General features: G+C 45.8%; 1 protein-coding gene across 1 annotated transcript in view; it reads left to right on the top strand.

Annotated features, from left to right (window-relative positions):
• Positions 1 to 251: 251 nt before the first annotated feature.
• LOC140395462 (glutamate receptor ionotropic, NMDA 2C-like) overlaps positions 252 to 17,390 on the top strand; it is a 149,186-nt gene continuing 132,047 nt past the window's right edge. The window contains exon 1 of the mRNA XM_072483240.1: positions 252 to 397. The gene's annotated coding sequence lies outside the window, so the exon portion shown is untranslated. The remainder of the gene's footprint in view (positions 398 to 17,390) is intronic.

The raw sequence follows: 17,390 nt of genomic DNA, 5'->3' as shown, positions 1-17,390 counted from the left end.
GGAGCTGGGGGTTGGAGAGTGGGCAGTGGGGGGGGGAGTGGGCAGTGGGGGGTGGGAGTTGGGGAGTGGGCAGTGGGAAGTGGGGGGTGGGAGTTGGGCAGTGGGGGGTGGGAGTTGGGGAGTGGGCAGTGGGGGGTGGGAGCTGGGGAATTGGGCAGTGGGGGGGGGGGGGGTGGGAGCTGGGGAATTGGAGAGTGGGCAGTGGGAGCTGGGGGTTGGAGAGTGGGAGCTGGCATTCTAGGTACTGGAGACCGGGGAATGGGTGCTTGGGGTCAGTCCTTTATGTTAATCACCGTCAACCCCAAACTGCATGGTTCCTGCAGCCGGCGAGGAGGGCAAGCTGGATGTGAATGCCCGCACACACAACTCTCAGAGCTAAGCGGCGTCGGACTGCACGGTGAGTTCACCATATTCTCTCTCTCCAATTCTCCTACTGGGACTCTCTTGTGAACTATGTTCGAGTGCTGCTTGCTTGAGATCAGACCTTTTCAGTAACTATTGAAATGCCAGCCCTGTAACAACCTAGCCCATCACATAATGACACACGAGGCTGTGCACAGGGCTCTGTGGTGTGTGTGTGTGTGTGTGTTGGGCAGGGGAGGGTAGTGGTTGCCAGGGAGAAATAGACGGTTATTGGGGAAGTGGGGAGGATCAGTAAATCGTTTATACAGGCTGAGTATCGAGATTATGGAGATAGCAGATGGGGTAAAGTATGAAGACATTCACTTTGGGCGAACGAATAGAAAAGCAGATTATTTTGTGGAACTTGGAAATGTTGCTGCTTAAAGAGACTTGGATGCGCTCCCAAATGGTATTGCCGGTACAAGAAATAATTAGGAAGGCAAATGCCACGTTGGAGTTTATTGCAAGGGGGTTGGAGTAAGGGAATTGAGAAGCCACCCTACAATTGTATTGGGTTTGGTGGGACTTCGTCTGGAATGGTGTGTGCAATTTTGCTCTCCATATTTAAGGAAGGATACACTTGCATTGGAGAAGGTACAGTGGAAGTTCACTGAACTGGCCCCCGGGTTGTCCTATAATGCAAGTCTGAGTGAATTGAGCCTATATGCGCTGAAGGTTAGAAGAATGAGGGGGCAGCCCGGTGGCGCAGTGGGTTAGCCCTGTAGTCTCACAGCGCCGAGGTCACAGGTTCGATCCCGGCTCCGGGTCACTGTCCGTGTGGAGTTTGCACATTCTCCCCATGTTTGTGTGGGTTTCGCCCCCACAACCCAAAAGATGAGCAGGATAGGTAAATTGCCCCTTAATTGGAAAAATAATAATTGGGTACACTAAATTTATTTTAAAAAAGAAGAATGAGAAATAATCTCATTGAAAGTTACAAGATTCTGAAGGGGCTTAAAAGGATAGATACTGAGAGATTGCTTCTGCTGGTCAGGGGATCTGATCGGGAAGGGGTGGGGACACAGTCTCAGGATAAGGAGCAGGTCATTTAGGACTGAGGTGAGGAGAAATGCCTGCATTCATAGGATTGTGAATCTTTGGTATTCTCAACCACAGACAGTTGCGGATGCTCTGTTGTTGAATACATTTAAGACTGGGATGAGCAGATTTTGGGGTCTCTCAGTGAATCAAGGGAACAGGCAAGAAAGTGGATTTGAAACCCAAGATCAACCATGATCATATTGACCAGGCTCAATGGTCCATAAAGTCTACCCAGATTCCTACTAGTGCTTTGACAAAGAGTCATCGGACTCGAAACGTTAACTTTTTTCTCTCCCTACAGATGCTGCCAGGCCGGCTGAGATTTTCCAGCATTTTCTCTTTCGTTCCTACTAGTGTGTCTTTGTGGCCACAGAGAGTGGGTATATCAGGGTTTGTGTTTTATTAAGTTCATCTAAAAGTTTGACATAACCTCTCTGCCTTTCAATTCTATTCTTTAGTGCTTTACTTGTTTTGTCAATGGCCTTATTAAACGACCTCATTGCCATTTGTGATTGGTGAATCTGCAGACCAACCCCTTTGTTTCTTCACCCTTTTTGGATGCATTTTTTCAAGTAGTAACCTCACAAATGCAAAACCTAACAGTTATTGGAATTAATTTGCCAATTTTGGCATGCTGCCTCAGTATTAACAATATGCCCAGATTTACTGCCATCTGCAAATTTTGAAATTGTATTTGAACAACTCATCCTTGTGCATTTATGATTTGGGCATTTCAATGCCTAAGGCTTTTTGGTCCTTTTATTTTTTACTACTCAATATGTATTTTCTCTCCTTATTCTTCCTCCTGCAATATATCACTTCACATTTCTCTTCATTCAGTTGCCCTTGGCATTACTATACTCAGTGCTCCTGAAATCACTTAGTCAACTTCACAGAAAGGCCGCTGTCTATTGTTGCATTGTTTAAAATGTTGATATTGTGCCCAGTTTAACGAGACTATTTTTATATTTCACAATGATCACTACCCTGATTTATGGTGAAATTTCCATTTGCAACCCTCCAATCTGAAAACCATCCGTTCAATACAACCACTTTGTATTCTCTTAGATCACTTCCTATCATGTGGTGACATTCCCTTTAATATGTTAATAACTTGATCAACAAGCTTCCCAGGTGGCATCATATTGACTGCCTCTGGAAATTCACTATATCCACTGCACTTCCTTCATTAATACGCTGTTAGTTCCTCAAGGTACACTTAGAATTGTCAGACCTGACTTCCCTTTGATAAATCAATGCTGACTGTCCTTAATTATCGCAGGTTATGACAAAAGTAATTTATCCTATATTGCGACACCGAGAAGCTTGCCGACGTCAGGGTGATTGATGTGCTGTTACCTTGTTTATCATTTTCTCCTTTTCCAGTTATGTGTTGCAATAGCAATCCTCTTTTTTTGGGGGGCATTTTCTATATCCCAGAAGAGCTATGTCGTTGTTGTTTCGCAAATGATTTTCCAATATGGTAAGATATATGTTGCTCTATCTTCCCACTCTTTGTTGTTGAGCATGCTACAATAGCTTGCATTTATATGAAGATTCATATAAAGTTGTGCAGATGACTGAAACTAGGCAAACGGCATGAGAATAAATAGTTCAGAAATAGGAGGAATCAGGTAGGGAGACATGCGAGGCAGACGGAGATGAATTCAGGGTGTATTGGCACAAGTAACTGAATCATGGTAGATAAGTTGTGAACTGAAGGTGCAAATAGCCACATGTGGTGATGAAATAGTGCCAATAACAGAAAATGTGGTTTAAACCAGGGGAGGAATGGACATTCATTAATCAATAATAATATGATAAATATCAGAAATAATACATTTTAATGATGTATTTAGGACAGAGCGGAAAGGAAAAGAAGGAAAGGGTTTGCAGTATTGATCAAATAAACTACCAGCATTTGAGTTGAAAATCGAATTCATTTGCTTAGAACTAAGAAACAATAGGGAAATTATGACATTGCTGGCTGTGTACAATTGGCCACCAAATACAGGGAAATTAAAATAGAGTGGCAAATGTGCAGACAAAATGGAGCAAAATTGAGTCGTTGCTGAAATAAAGAGATATGTTGTTGAAGCTTTTTGTCTTGCTCTCATCAAGTCAGATTCAATAAAGGATACACAATGTACTGTGATGGATGGCCAAAAATTTTCAATAAAATATATTTAAAAAAAATAAAAAATCAAGTCAGATTCACAACAACACCTACAATTTGTAAATGAAGCCTGAGTCATTTGCTCACCCTGCAAGCTTGATACCAAGACAGGGCACATCAAGGCTATCCTCTTTTTAAAAAATATTTTTATTCTCCTTTTTCACATTTTCATCCAAATTTACACCCACCAACAAACAATCAACGGTGACAAATACAATGGCAATCCCCTGGCCAACAATGGGATGGAGACGTGGGATTAAGTGGGGTGCTCTTTCCAGGGGTCGGTGCAGACTCGATGGGCCGAATGGCCTCCTTCTGCACTGTAAATTCTATAATTCTATAAAATCCCTTCATCCCACCAACCCTCAACATATTAAATAACAACACCAAAGAAAAAGAGTCCGGAATCCACCATCACCCATATATAGTAACCAACAACACATACACTCCAAACCCCCCTATTGTTCGATGTCATCCAATTCTTGCAAATGCATATTTAACAAAGCCCTTGAATTGTAGACCCCTTCCATCCTTCCCCTCAACTCAAACTTCACTTTCTCAAGTGTTAAGAACTCCAGCAGATCCCCCCGCCACACCAGGGCACAGGGTGGAGAAGCTGACCTCCACCCCAACCAGACCCGCCTTCCGGCGATCAATGAGGAGAAGGCTAAGACATCTGCCTCCGCACCCGCTTCCAACCCCGGCCAATCTGATACGCTGAATATGGCTTCCAGGGAACCTGGTTCAAGTTTCATATACACCACCTTCGAGATTACCCTGAAGACCTCCCTCCAATACCCCTCCAGTTTTGGACAGGACCAAAACATATGAACGTGATTTGCGGGGCCTCCCAAGGCTATCCTGTGGGATAATAGCTATTCCAATCTGATAATTGCTCACTGTAATGATTCAGGATTGAGCCTAAGGCCACTACTTTCAAGCCTAAGAAATGTCCAGTCTACCTCCATTTACTCCGCAATGGCAGGGTGCCACAAAAATCTGACCAAGACGTGAAACTAGCTGTTTCACACTGCCACTATGCAGTCGCAACTTGAGTGGTATTCTTCAGTAATAGGATGCTGCTGTTAAGCCAAAAGATGTTCTGATTATCAGACAAATGAGTAATGTGGTACAGGAATTCCAGTGCTGGTGTGATGCCAGGTATTGTAGGCTATGTCCCGATAACTGGTGAACCATATCAAACAGCAAGTCCCTTCAGCTGTTCACAACAGGCAAAGTACTGACCATATTCACCGAGCCCGTGCTTGAAAAACTCAGGCCAAAGTGTCCAACATTAAATGTGATTCCATGATTGGACAACACTTACTAAACAATCCTGGTTGTGCTAAGAATTGCACTGAAATCCAATTGAGGATTATCAGTCAGGTTTACAGTATGGCTCACTTAGGTGCAGTAGAAACTACATATACTCACACACATGGCCCTTTCCTTTGTAAACAGAAAGGACATATCCATGCATGCTTTTTCAACTAAAAAAAAGCTTGGGGACACCCATTTCATAGATCATTCCCCATGGTATTGCCTTGACCAATCAGAGTCAACCTGCCTCGTTTCAATTTAAACTAAAGCTTGGCAGTTAACTGTTTCCTGGTGCATTGTCCATTGCATTGCCTCTACCAATTAAGGCCTACTTGCCAACCAATCAAGCAATCTCTTTTTATGCAGTATAAATTGCTGTTCCCTTTGAGATTTGATATTCTTGTGAATCTGACCTGATGGCTGCAAGATGACAGCATATCTCTTTTTCTTTTCAGCAATACACAAGATCTGGAAGGAGACTTCAATTATTTTAATGTAGACTGTGAAAAATAGTGTAAAAGGCAAAGTAAGGGAGGAATTCCTGAAATGTGTGCAAGAGAACATTTTATCTGTGTGTTTTTAACCCAATGAGGAAGACAGCAGTGCTGGATCTAGTGGGCTGGATTCTCCGATTCTGGGGCTACGTCCCCACATGGGCATGGGAATGGTGCCGTTTTACGCCAGAAAAAATGGCACAAAACGGCCACAGATTCCCCATTTTTCTGGGAGCTAGCAGGACGGCAGCATAGAGTACCCAGCTTCAGCTGCCGATACACCCGGAGAATTGTCAGGTCCATGGCCGCGTATGTGCACGGCGGCATCCTGCAGCGGCCGCGCCGTGCTACATGGTGGAGGCAGCCCGCGGACCCAGTCCGTGAAATAGTGCTTCCCTCTTCGGCTGGCTCACGTGCCCCGGACCCCCCCTCCGAGTAATGTCCAAGAGGATTGGCTCTCCCACCCTAATGTGGCGCCGCTGGACTGTGGACTGAGTCTGCAGCCGCCACGCTGAGTTCCCGACGGAACCCGCACCACACGACCCACGCCATCGGGGACTTGGCCGGTCGGGGGCAGAGCATCGGGGGAGGGCCTCAGGCAATGTCCTGAGACCGTCGATATGTGGCGCGGTGTACTACTAGAGCACGCCACTTTGGAGGGGCGGAGTATCGCGTCGCCCCCTATTTGGTTGGAATCGATGGCCGAACACTCTATCGGAGGATCCCGCCCATGGAGTCTGCAAAGGAATGTAGATAGCTTAAGTGAGTGGGCAGAAATGGGGCAGTTGGAGCATGATGTGGGGAAAATGTGAACTTGGCAGGAAGGATAGAAAAACAATATACGATTTAAGAAGTGAGAGATTGCAGAGCTCTGAGGTGCAGAGGGATCTGGGTTCATGAATCACAAAATGTTAGTATGCAGGTACAGCAAGTGATTAGGAAGGCAAATTGAATGTTGCCATTTATTGCAAGGGGAATGGAATATAAAATAGGGAGGTTTTGCTACAGCTGCAGAGAGCATTGGTGAAACTATATCTGCAGCACTATGTACAATTTTGGTCTCCTTATTTAAGGAAGGATATAAATGCATTAGAAGCCTTTCAGTGAAGGTTCATTCGACTGAGGGCCTGGGAGTGGTGTTATCTTATGAGAAAAAGTTGGACAGGTTGCACCCATTGGAGTTTGAAAGAATGAGGGATGATCTTATTGAAACACGCAAGATCCTAAAGTGACTTGGAAGCATGAAAATGAAAATCACTTATTGTCACAAGTAGGCTTCAATGAAGTTACTGTGAAAAGCCCCTAGTCGCCACATTCCGGCGCCTGTTCGGGGAGGCTGGTACGGGAACTGAACCGTGCTGCTGGCCTGCTTGGTCTGCTTTAAAAGCCAGCGATTTAGCCCAGTGTGCTAAACCAGCCCCAGCCCCATGGTGGTTAGCACTGTTGCTTCACAGCGGGAAGGTCCTGGGTTCGATTGCCGCTTGGATGACACGAATAAAGACTATTATTATTGGATGATGAAAAGGGCTAGAGACAGTTTAAAAATCGTCCCGTTTAAGATGGAGGTGAGGAAACATTTTTTTCTCAAAGGGTTGTGAGTCTTTGGAACTCTCTTTCCCAGAGAGCGGTGGAGGCAGGGTCATTGAATATTTTTAAGCAGAGGTGGATAGATTTTGGACTAACAAGGAATCCAAAGGTTATCGGGGGTATGCAGAATGTGGAGTTGGGACCACAATCCGATCAGCCATGGTCTGTGAATGTTGGAGCAGGCCTACTCCTGTACCTAGTTTATATGGATCTGGGTCTAGAAAAGAAGTGCAGGGAAAAGACAATTGCAGGGTCTATCAGCATCAGAGCAATTATGGGCAGGAAAGAGATGGTTTAGGTCTAAACTAGGCATGGTTTAGGTGTAAACTAGGCATGGTTTAGGTGTAAACTAGGCATGGTTTGGGTCTAAACTAGGCGTGGTTTAGGTCTAAACTAGGCATGGTTTAGGTCTAAACTAGGCATGGCTTAGGTCTAAATTAGGCATGGTTTGGGTGTAAACTAGGCGTGGTTTAGGTCTAAACTAGGTGTGGTTTAGGTGTAAACTAGAAGTGGTTTAGGTGTAAACTGGGCGTGGTTTAGGTATAAACTAGGAGTGGTTTAGGTCTAAACTAGGCGTGGTTTAGCTGTAAACTAGGCGTGGTTTAGGTCTAAACTAGGCGTGGTTTAGGTGTCAACAAGGAGTGGTTTAGGTGCAAACTAGGTGTGGTTTAGGTGCAAACTAGGCGTGGTTTAGGTGTAAACTAGGCGTGGTGTAGGTCTAAACTAGGCGTGGTTTAGGTGTAAACTAGGCGTGGTTTAGATATAAACTAGGCGTGGTTTAGCTCTAAACTAGGCATATTTCTATTGAAGGGAAAAGGCTGAGCATCAAATTTAATGTGACCCGGATGAAAACAAAACAATTTAAAAAAAAAAAAAAGAGGCCTGTGTTAGATGTCAGGAGCAAGATTCAGTTAATATCCAGGAAGATTATGAAAAGTTTCTGAGGGTCTTGACAAAATTAATATGAGAATCAAAGAGAGATTGTGCAGAAGGATTAACAGATAACATTAAATTGAACAGTAAACAATTTTATAATATATAAAATGTATAAACTGAACAAAACATTCACCCTATTAAGGATTCAAAGGAAAATCTTCATGTAAGGATAGAAGACACGGCTGAAGTTTCAAATTAAAACTTCCCATCTGTTTCCATCCGCCTTTACAGCGGAAGGGAATGATGTGAATGTTACACTAAAAGAGATGGACAGGATAATAATAGAGAAGAAATACTAAAAACATTAGCATTACTGCAAGTTGGTAAATCACCTGGTCAAGATGAAATATATCCCTTGCTGCTGAAAGAAGCAAAAGTAAAAATAGCTGAGAGATTGGCCACAAGCTTTCAATCCTCATTGGATACAGGAGTAATGAATGAGGATTGAAGCATTTTCTTTTATATACCACTTGTCAAAAACTGGAAGAAGGGTAAACTAGGAAACTATAGGCCTAACATTAGTGATGGTGAAGTTATTGGGGACCATTGTCAGAGACAAAACAAAGTTTAATTTGGAAAGGCATGGATTAATTGTGGTGAGCCAGGTTGGATTTGTTAAAGGCTACCAAAGAAGTGCAGGTTAGGTAGATTGGCCATGCTAAAATTTCCCCTCAGTGTCCAAAAGGTTAGGTGGAGTTACTGGGTTGCGGAGTTGGGGTGAAAGTGTGGGCTTAAATAGGGTGCTCTTTCCAAGGGCTGGTGCAGACTCGATGGGCCAAATGACCTCCTTCTGCACTGTAAATTCTATGATACTTGTGTCCAACTTACTTGATTAAACTCTTTGAGACAATAAAATAGGTTAATGCAAGAGATGTATAAATGAACTTTAGGAGGGCATTTGACAAAATGTCACACAGAAGGCTTGTTCGGAAGTTTGAAATCCATAGACTAAAGAGGAAAGTGTCAGCATTGATTCAAAATTAGATCAGTGACAGAACCATCGGGTGGTGAATGACTGGTTTTCATGCTAGGACGGGGTTTGCTGTGATAAATGTTGGAAACACTCAGCAGATCTGTGAAAAGAGGAACAGAGTTTCAGGTCACTTGCTTTTGTGGCCTGCGGAGTATTTCCAGCATTTTCTGTTTGCCATTCAGAAACCAGCAACCAGACAACACTTTCCTTTTTGCTCGGGTGTAGGGAGCAGCACAATAAAGTTTGCAGATGATACAAAACTCGGCAAAGTAGTGCATAGTGACGGGGACAGTCTTGGCTTCAAGATGGCATAAGATGGAATGGTGAATTGGGCAGAAACATGGCAGATGGAATTCAGTGCAGAGAAATGTGTTATGAGATACTTTGGAAGGACCTACAGCAGAAAGACAGTATACTGTAAAATGCATGATTTCGATGAGTCTGGGGCCTTGGTGTCCATGTACACAAATCCTTAAAGGTGGCACAACAAGTTGAATGAATGGTTAAATAAACATATGGGTTAGTTGGGTTTAAAAACAGAAAGATAGAATTTAGAAGCAAAGACATTCTGTCAGCACTCTGTACATCACTGGTTAGGCCTCAGCTGGTGTATTGTGGACAATTCTGGGCACCACACTTCAAGAAAGATTTAAGGCCTTAGAAAGTGTACAGAGAAAAAGCTCATTGAGTTCACTAACGTCATTTAGGGAAGGAAATTTGGCATCCCAACTCTGTCCTACATGTGACTCCTGATCCATCGGTATGTGGGTGATTCTTATTTGCCCCCCTGAAATGACTAAGCAAGCTGCTCAGTTGTACAAACCTGTTACAATAACGAAGAATGATTAGAATAAAACCATGCAGAAAGTTCAAATTAGACCCAGGCATCTGATTTAGATACAACAAAGGCCCACCCAGTCAAATCGACCATGTAAATTCTCACTGACCGGCGGGCAGCATGGTGGCACAATGGTTAGCACTGCTGCCTCATGGAGCTGAGGACCCCAGTTCGATCCCAGCCCCGGGTCACTGTGTGGATTTTGCACATTCTCCCGTGTCTGCATGACTGCATGAGTCTCACCCCCACAACCCAAAGATGTGCAGAGTAGGTGGATTGGCCATGCCAAATTGCCCTTTGGGGGAAAAAAATGAATTGGGGACTTTAAATTTGAAAAAAAAAGTAAATTCTCACTGACAAGTGAAGACTTGTGACAACATTGGGAGAGCTGTCCCATTGACTAGGCAACAACCTGACATAACCATGCTCACAGAATCATACCTTACAGACAATGGGCGGGATCTTCCCGCTGTTCTCATCGGCAGGATCGTCTGGTCCCTGCCTCGGCGCACCCCCGCTGCAGGCTTCCCGGTGACATGGGTGGATACAATGGGAAATCCCATTGACAGTGGCGGGACCAGAAGACCCTGCTGGCGAATGGGGGGCCATGAGAAACGCGTCGCAGGGAAGCCAGAGAATCTCGCAAAAGGTCTCGGACTCTTTCTTCACCATCCTTGGATATGCCCTGTTCCACCAGCAGGATAGACCAACCTAGGGGCAATGGAAGAGTGTATACAGTTGGGAGGTAGTAGTCCTGGGAGTTCACAACATTGATTCATGACATTGGGTCACACATGGGCAAAGGAGTAGACCTACGATACCGCTTTGCTGATCAAGCAGTAATCTTCATGTTGAACACCACTTGAAAGAAGCACTGGGGGTATCAAGGGCACAGAATGTACTTTGGGTGGCAGACTTCAAAGCCCGTGATCAAGAGTGACTCAATGATCCCACTACTGATTGAGCCGGCCAATACTTTAAGGATGTATCTACCAGACTGGTCCAGTGGCAGGTGATGAGGGTGATCAACAAGAGAGGAAAACCTGCTAAACACTATCCTCAGCAATGTATCACCATACAGGCCTTGTGGAGACAAAACCCCATGTTCACATTGAGGATACCTTCCATTGCGTTCCGATGTGCTAAATTGGACAGCAGCTCAAACTGGGCATTTATGAAGTGCTGTGACCATCAGCAAAGCCAAAATTGTATCCACCATAATCTGTAATGTCATGACCCAGCATATCCCTCACTCTAACATTATCATTAAGCCTTGTTCAATGAGGAGTTTAGAGGACACGCCAGAAGCACCAGGCATCCGTAAAATGAGGCATAAGCATGTTGAAGCTGCAACATAGGATTACATGCATGTTAAACAGCAGGAGCAACTTGCAAGAGGCGGAGCTAAGTGATTCTGCAACTAATGGGTCAGATCTAAGCTCTGGCATTCCTGCCACATCAAGTTATGAATAGTAGTGGACAATTAAATAAACAACTGGAAGATGAGGCTCCACAAATATCCTCATCAATGATGAGGGAGCCCAGCATGACTACACAAGGCTGAAGCATTTACAACTATCTTTGGCTAGGAGTGCTAAGTGGATAATCCATTTCAGCTTCCTCCTGAGGTCCCCAGCTTCACAGGTGTCGCTCTTTAGCCAATTTGATTAAAACAAGTGATTTAGGAAACATGAGTAATTTACGTCACAGAAGGTGGTCATTCAACCCATCGGGTCAATATTGGTCCTTGGTAGATCAACACAGTCAGTCTCATTCCCTGCTAAACCCACACCTGAAAGTTTATTTCCCTCAAGTACTCATACAATTTCCTTTGAAATCCACTTCCACCATCTTCATCGGCAGTGAGTTCCAGGTGATTACCACCTGCTGTGTAAAATAAAACCCTTCATCACATTTCCCAAACTTTAAATCTGTGTCCCATAGTCCCTGTACATTCAGTCAATGGGAACAGCTTACTTACTCAATCTGTCTACATCTCTTTGCTGCCTCCCTGTGTCCTCCTAACAGCTTATTTCCCATCGAGTTTTGTATCATTAACAAACTTGGATACATTACTCTTTGTCTCCTTGTCTAAGTCATTAATATAGATTGTAAATAGCTAAGGCTCCACCACTAATCCTTGCAACACTTCACTAGTGACAGCCTGCCAATTTGAAAATGCCCCGTGTATCTGCACTCTTGCTTCCTGTGTGTAAAACCAATCCTTTATCCGTGCAAATATTCTTTTAAATATTCATTAATAGGTTGTGGGCCAACATTTATTGTCCACCCCTAATTCACCTTGAGAAGGTGATGGTGAGCTGCCTTCTTGAACCAGTGTGTTGTAGGTACATCCATAGTGCTGTTAGGGAGGGAGTTTTAGGATTTTGACCCAGTCACAGTGAATTAATGGCCATATATTTCAAAGTTAGATGGTGTGTGGCTTGGAAGGGAACTTCCAGGTGGTGGTGTTCCCAGGTATCTGCTGCCCTTTTCCTTCCAGATGGTAGCAGTTGTGGGTTCAGAAGGTGATGTCTCAGGACCCTTGGTGAGTTCCTGCAGTGCATCTTGTAGATTGTACATGCTGCTGTTACTGTGTGTCAGTGGTGGAAAGGGTTCCAATCAAGCCAATTGCTATATCCTGGATGGTGTCAAGCTTCTTGAGTGTTGTTGGAGCTGCACTCATCCAGACAAGTGGAGAGTATTCCATCACGGTCCTGACTTGTGCTTTGTCGATGGTGGATAGGCTTTGAGGAGTCAGGAGATGAGTTACTTGTCACAGGATTCCTAGCCTCTGACCTGCACTTGTAGCCATAGTATTTCTATGGCTGGTCCAGTTCAGGTCAATGGTAACCCCGAGGATGTTGATAGTGGGAGATGCAATGGTAATGCCATTGAATGTCAAGGGGTGATAGTTAAGGGATTGTCATTTGCCACATGTTATTTGGCACTTTGTCAGCCCAAGCCTGGATATTGTTCATGTCTTGCTGCATTTGGACATGGACTGCTTCAGTAATTGAGGAGTTCCGAATGGTGCTGAACATTGTGCATTCATCAGCAGACAATCCCCACTTGTGATCTTATGATGGAAGGAAGGTCATTGATGAAGCTGCTCAAGACCTAGGAAACCACCCCGGAGAAATCTGCAGAGATATCCTGAAACTTAAGATAATTGACCTTCAACAATGACAACCATATTCCTTTGTGCAAGGTATGAATCTAACCAGCAGACAGTTTTCCCCCTGATTCCCATGGACTCCAGTTTTGTTGGGGCTCCTTGATGCCATATGCGATCAAATGCTGCCTTGATGTGAAGAGCAATCACTCTTGCCTCACCTCTAGAGCTCAACTCTTTTGTCTATATTTGAACCAAGACTGTAATGAGGTCAGGAGCTGAGTGACCCTGGCAGAATGCAAACCGAGCAGGTTATTGCTGAGCAAGTGTCACTTGATAGCACTGACAATGACCGTTTCCATCACTTTACTGACGATCGAGAGTAGATTGATGAGACAGTTATTGGCTAGGTTGGTCTTGTCCTGCTCTTTGTGTACAGAACATACCTGGGCAATTTTCCACATTGCTGGGCAGATGCCAGTGTGGCTGCTGTTCTAAAACATCTTGGCTAGAGGCACAACAGGTTCTGGTGCACAAGTCCTCAGTACTATTGTCATAATATTGTTATGGCCCAGAGCCTTTGTTGGGGCTCCTTGGTGGCATACTCGATCAAGTGCCTTTAACCATTTCTTGATATCACATGGAGTGAATCGAATTAGCTGAAGACTGGCATCTATGATGCTGGGTCAACAACCTGGATCATCCACTTGAAATTTCTGGCTTAAGGATTTCCGGTGGCGGCATGTAGGAGGAAGTCGCACGTTGGGTGGCTCCTGATCGAGACCTGATTGCCCGGACCCAGGAGCACTTTTTTGACAAATAGGTGCAGGAAGGAGGGGGATGGCGAAAATCCAAAAGAAAGCTGTCGTGAAGAAGGGAGCGAGTGAAGGTTCACCGTCGAGCGAAAGGGTCAGCTGGTAACAGGAAAGATGGATCGCTGGGTGGGGCTGCACTGCTTACGACAGAAAAGGTGACTGAGGTGATGGCTTTTGGAACTCGAGAAACAGTTTGCAAAGCACATGGAGGTGATGAGGAAGGAGATGATGGCGACGCTGAAGGTGCTGGTGGAGGAGGCGATTATCCCGTGAAGGCGGCTGTGTCGAGGACTTCGGCTGAGGTGCGGGAGCAGGGTGAGAAAATGAAGGGAGTGGAGGAAGTCTTGTCACAGCACAGCGATCAGCTCACTTCGATGGGTGAGGAGCTGCAGAGGGGAGGCCAACAAGGGTCTGCGAGCTAAATTGGAAGACCTGGAAAACAGATCGAGACGGCAAAACTTGAGGATTGTGGGCCTGACCGAAGGGTGGCAGGCCCGAGGCCGATGGAATATTTTGCCACGGTATTGGTGGAGCTGTTGGGGGAGGGGGAAGATCCCTTCCAGTATGAACTGGATCGGGCACATCGGTCTTTGAGGCCTAAACCAAAGAAGAATGAGCCGCCAAGAGCTTCTCCAAACATTTGGGTCCTTTTCAGGGTATAAATGAACAATAATAATAATAATCTTTTATTGTCACAAGTATTATTAATTTAATTTATACCCTGAAAAGGACAAAGTTCAGAGAAGCTCCGTTATATCCCCCTTCGACGCACTTGGCTCTGATACATATAATAATAAATCATCCGCATACAGAGACTCCCTATGTTCCACACCCCCCTCCCTACTTTTATACCTGGAATGAGCGAATACTTTGTGGTGTCCCGGCCGGGAGTGGGCACGGGGGGTGGGAGGGCTGCCATTCAACAGATCGGCAACCCACTTCAAGTATTTGGGGGTGAAGGTGGAGTGGGACTGGGGAGTGGGCTCCGTAGGTACAATTTTACTAGCTTGGTGGGGAGGGTGAAAGCAGATTTGGCAAGGTGGGATAGTCTCCCTCTGTCACTGGCAGGTCGAGTGCAGATGATTAAAATGAATGTGCTGCCATGATTTCTGTTTTTATTCCAGTGCCTGCCGGTCTTTTTGCCGAAGGTGTTTTTTAAGGAAGTTGATAAGCTGATCACCTTGTTTATTTGGGGGGGAAAGTGTCCAGGGTTAGGAAGGTAGTTCTGCAGAGAGAGGGCGGCATTCAGTATCACTATTGGGCGGCGAATGCCAAAAAGGTGAAGAGTTGGGTGGGGGGGGGGTGGGGTGGGGGGGTGTCGGGGGGGTGGGGGGGTCGGGGGGGGTGGGGGGGTCCCAGTGGGTGTGAATGGAGGAGAGTCTGTGCAGGGGGTCAGAGTTGAGGGCACTGGTAACAGCGCCACTTCCGATGGCCCCAGGTAAATACTCTGGGAGTCCGGTGGTGGTGGCACGTTGAGGATTTGGAGGCAGTTGAGGCAGCAGATTAAGCTGGAGGCTGGGTCAGGGGAGATGGCGATTAGCGGGAACCATAGGTTTGTGCCAAGGAAGCTGGACGGATCGTTTCGGAGATGGGAGGAGAGGGGAACCAGGGTATTAAAAGACCTGTTCCTGGGGGGCCGTTTTATGAGGTCGGAAGAGTTAGGGGAGAAATATGGACTGGGGCAAGGGGAAGGGTTTAGGTATCTGCAGCTCCGGGACTTTGCTAGGAAGGAGGTTCCGATCTTCCCAATAGCGATGGCCTCCATATTGTTGGAAGAGGTATTGATGGCAGGAGGAATGGGGAAGGGTGTGGTATCGGTGATTTATGGGAGGACCTTGGGGAGGACGGGCTGTCCATGCAAGGGATTAAAGCCAAGTGGGGGAGGCTATGGAAGGTGGTCTGTGATGTGAGGTGCTCCAGAGAGTGAATGCCTCAACTTCGTGCGCGAGGTTGGGGCCGATACAGCTGAAGGTCATCTATAGAGCACACCTCCCGAGGCCAAGGACTCGAGCCGACTCTTTGAGGGAGTGGAGGATGTATATGAGCGCTGTGGGAGGGGCCCCGCAAATCATGTACATATATTTTGGTCCTGCCTAAAGCTGGAGAAGTATTGGAGGGAGCTGGAGAAGCATTGGAGGGAGGTTATCAATGTCATCTCGGGGGGTAGTGCACATGAGCTTGGAACCAAGGCCCCTAGAAGCCATTTTCGGGGTGTCGGACCGGCCTGGGCTGCAGGTGGGTGCGGAGGCAGATGTTTTAGCCTTCACCTCGCTGATTGCCCAGAGGCAGGTCCTTTGGGGTGGAGGTCGGCTTCTCCACCATGTGTCTCGGCGGGGCGGGGGGATCTACTGGAATTTCTGACTCTCGAGAAGATGAAGTTTGAGCTGAGGGGGATGAGGGAAGGGTTTCATGGCGACTGTTTATTATGCACTTTCGATAATTGGTTGCCATTGAACATTAGGGGAGGAAGGGGGGGTTATTGTTGTTCTGGGGTGCACTGTTTACTGATTGATTGTTAATTTTCTTTTGTTTTTACTTGGAATGTACGGGTGATGTTTGGGTTTGTATATTGAAGGGGATGTTGTTTGGGGGATTGGTACTGTATTTGTTTTTGTTCGTTTTCTGTTGTTATTTGGCGAAAATATGGAAAATGAGGAGAATAAAAAGATTTAAAAACAAAATAAATTTCTGGCTTAAAAATTTTGAAAATGCTTCAACCTTCTCTTTTGCACTAATGTGCTGGTCCGCTGCAACATTGAGGATGGGGGTCTGTGTGGAGCCTCCACCTCCAATGAGTTGTTTAATTGTCCATCACCATTTGCAGCTGGATGTGATAGGACTGCAGAGCTTAGATCTGATCCGTTGGTTTTAGATTTCTGAGCTTTGTCTGTTTGTTCGGCGCACAAATAGTCCTGTGTTGTAGCTTCAGGGTGACACCTCATTTGCTGCTCCTGACGTGCCACCCTGTACTCTTCATTGAGCCAGGGTTGATCCCTTGTTTGAAGTTAATGACTGGTAGGGGGATATGGGGTTACAGATCACAGCTGAATACATATAATCAATCATTATTAGTGTCACAAGTAGACTTGCATTAACACTGCAATGTGAAAACCCCCTATTCGCCACACTCCAGCGCCTGTTCGGGTACACTGAGGGAGAATTCAGAATGTCCAATTCACCTAACAAGCACGTCTTTTGGGATTTGTGGGAGGAAACCGGAGCACCCGGAGGAAACCCACGCAGACACACGGAGTACATGCAGACTCCACACAGACAGAGACCCAAGCCAGGGATTGAACCAGGGTCCCTGGTGCTGTGAAGCAACGGTGCTAACCACTGTGTTACTGTGCCGCCCTGCTGCTGATAATTGCCCACAGCCCCTCACAGATATCCAGTGTAGTGTTGTTAGATCTGTTTGAATTCTATCCCATTTAACATGGTTCTAGTGCTATACAACAAATGGAGGGTATCCTGAATGTGAAGATAGGACTTCCTCTCCAGAAGCACAGTGCCGTGGTCATTCCACCAACACTGCCATGGACAGATGCATCTGACACAGGCAGAATGGTGAGGAAGAGGTCAGCACGGTGGCACAGTGGTTAGCTCTGCTGCCTCATAGCGGACCTGAGTTTGGTTCCAGCCTTGGATGACTGTCTGTGCGGAGTCTGCACTTTCTCCCTGTGTCTGCGTGGA

Source organism: Scyliorhinus torazame, chromosome 18 (assembly GCF_047496885.1).
Source record: "Scyliorhinus torazame isolate Kashiwa2021f chromosome 18, sScyTor2.1, whole genome shotgun sequence".
NCBI classification, from domain to species: domain Eukaryota; kingdom Metazoa; phylum Chordata; class Chondrichthyes; order Carcharhiniformes; family Scyliorhinidae; genus Scyliorhinus; species Scyliorhinus torazame.
Note: the sequence above shows the minus strand (reverse complement) of the source record. Positions and strands in the feature narration are given on the sequence as shown.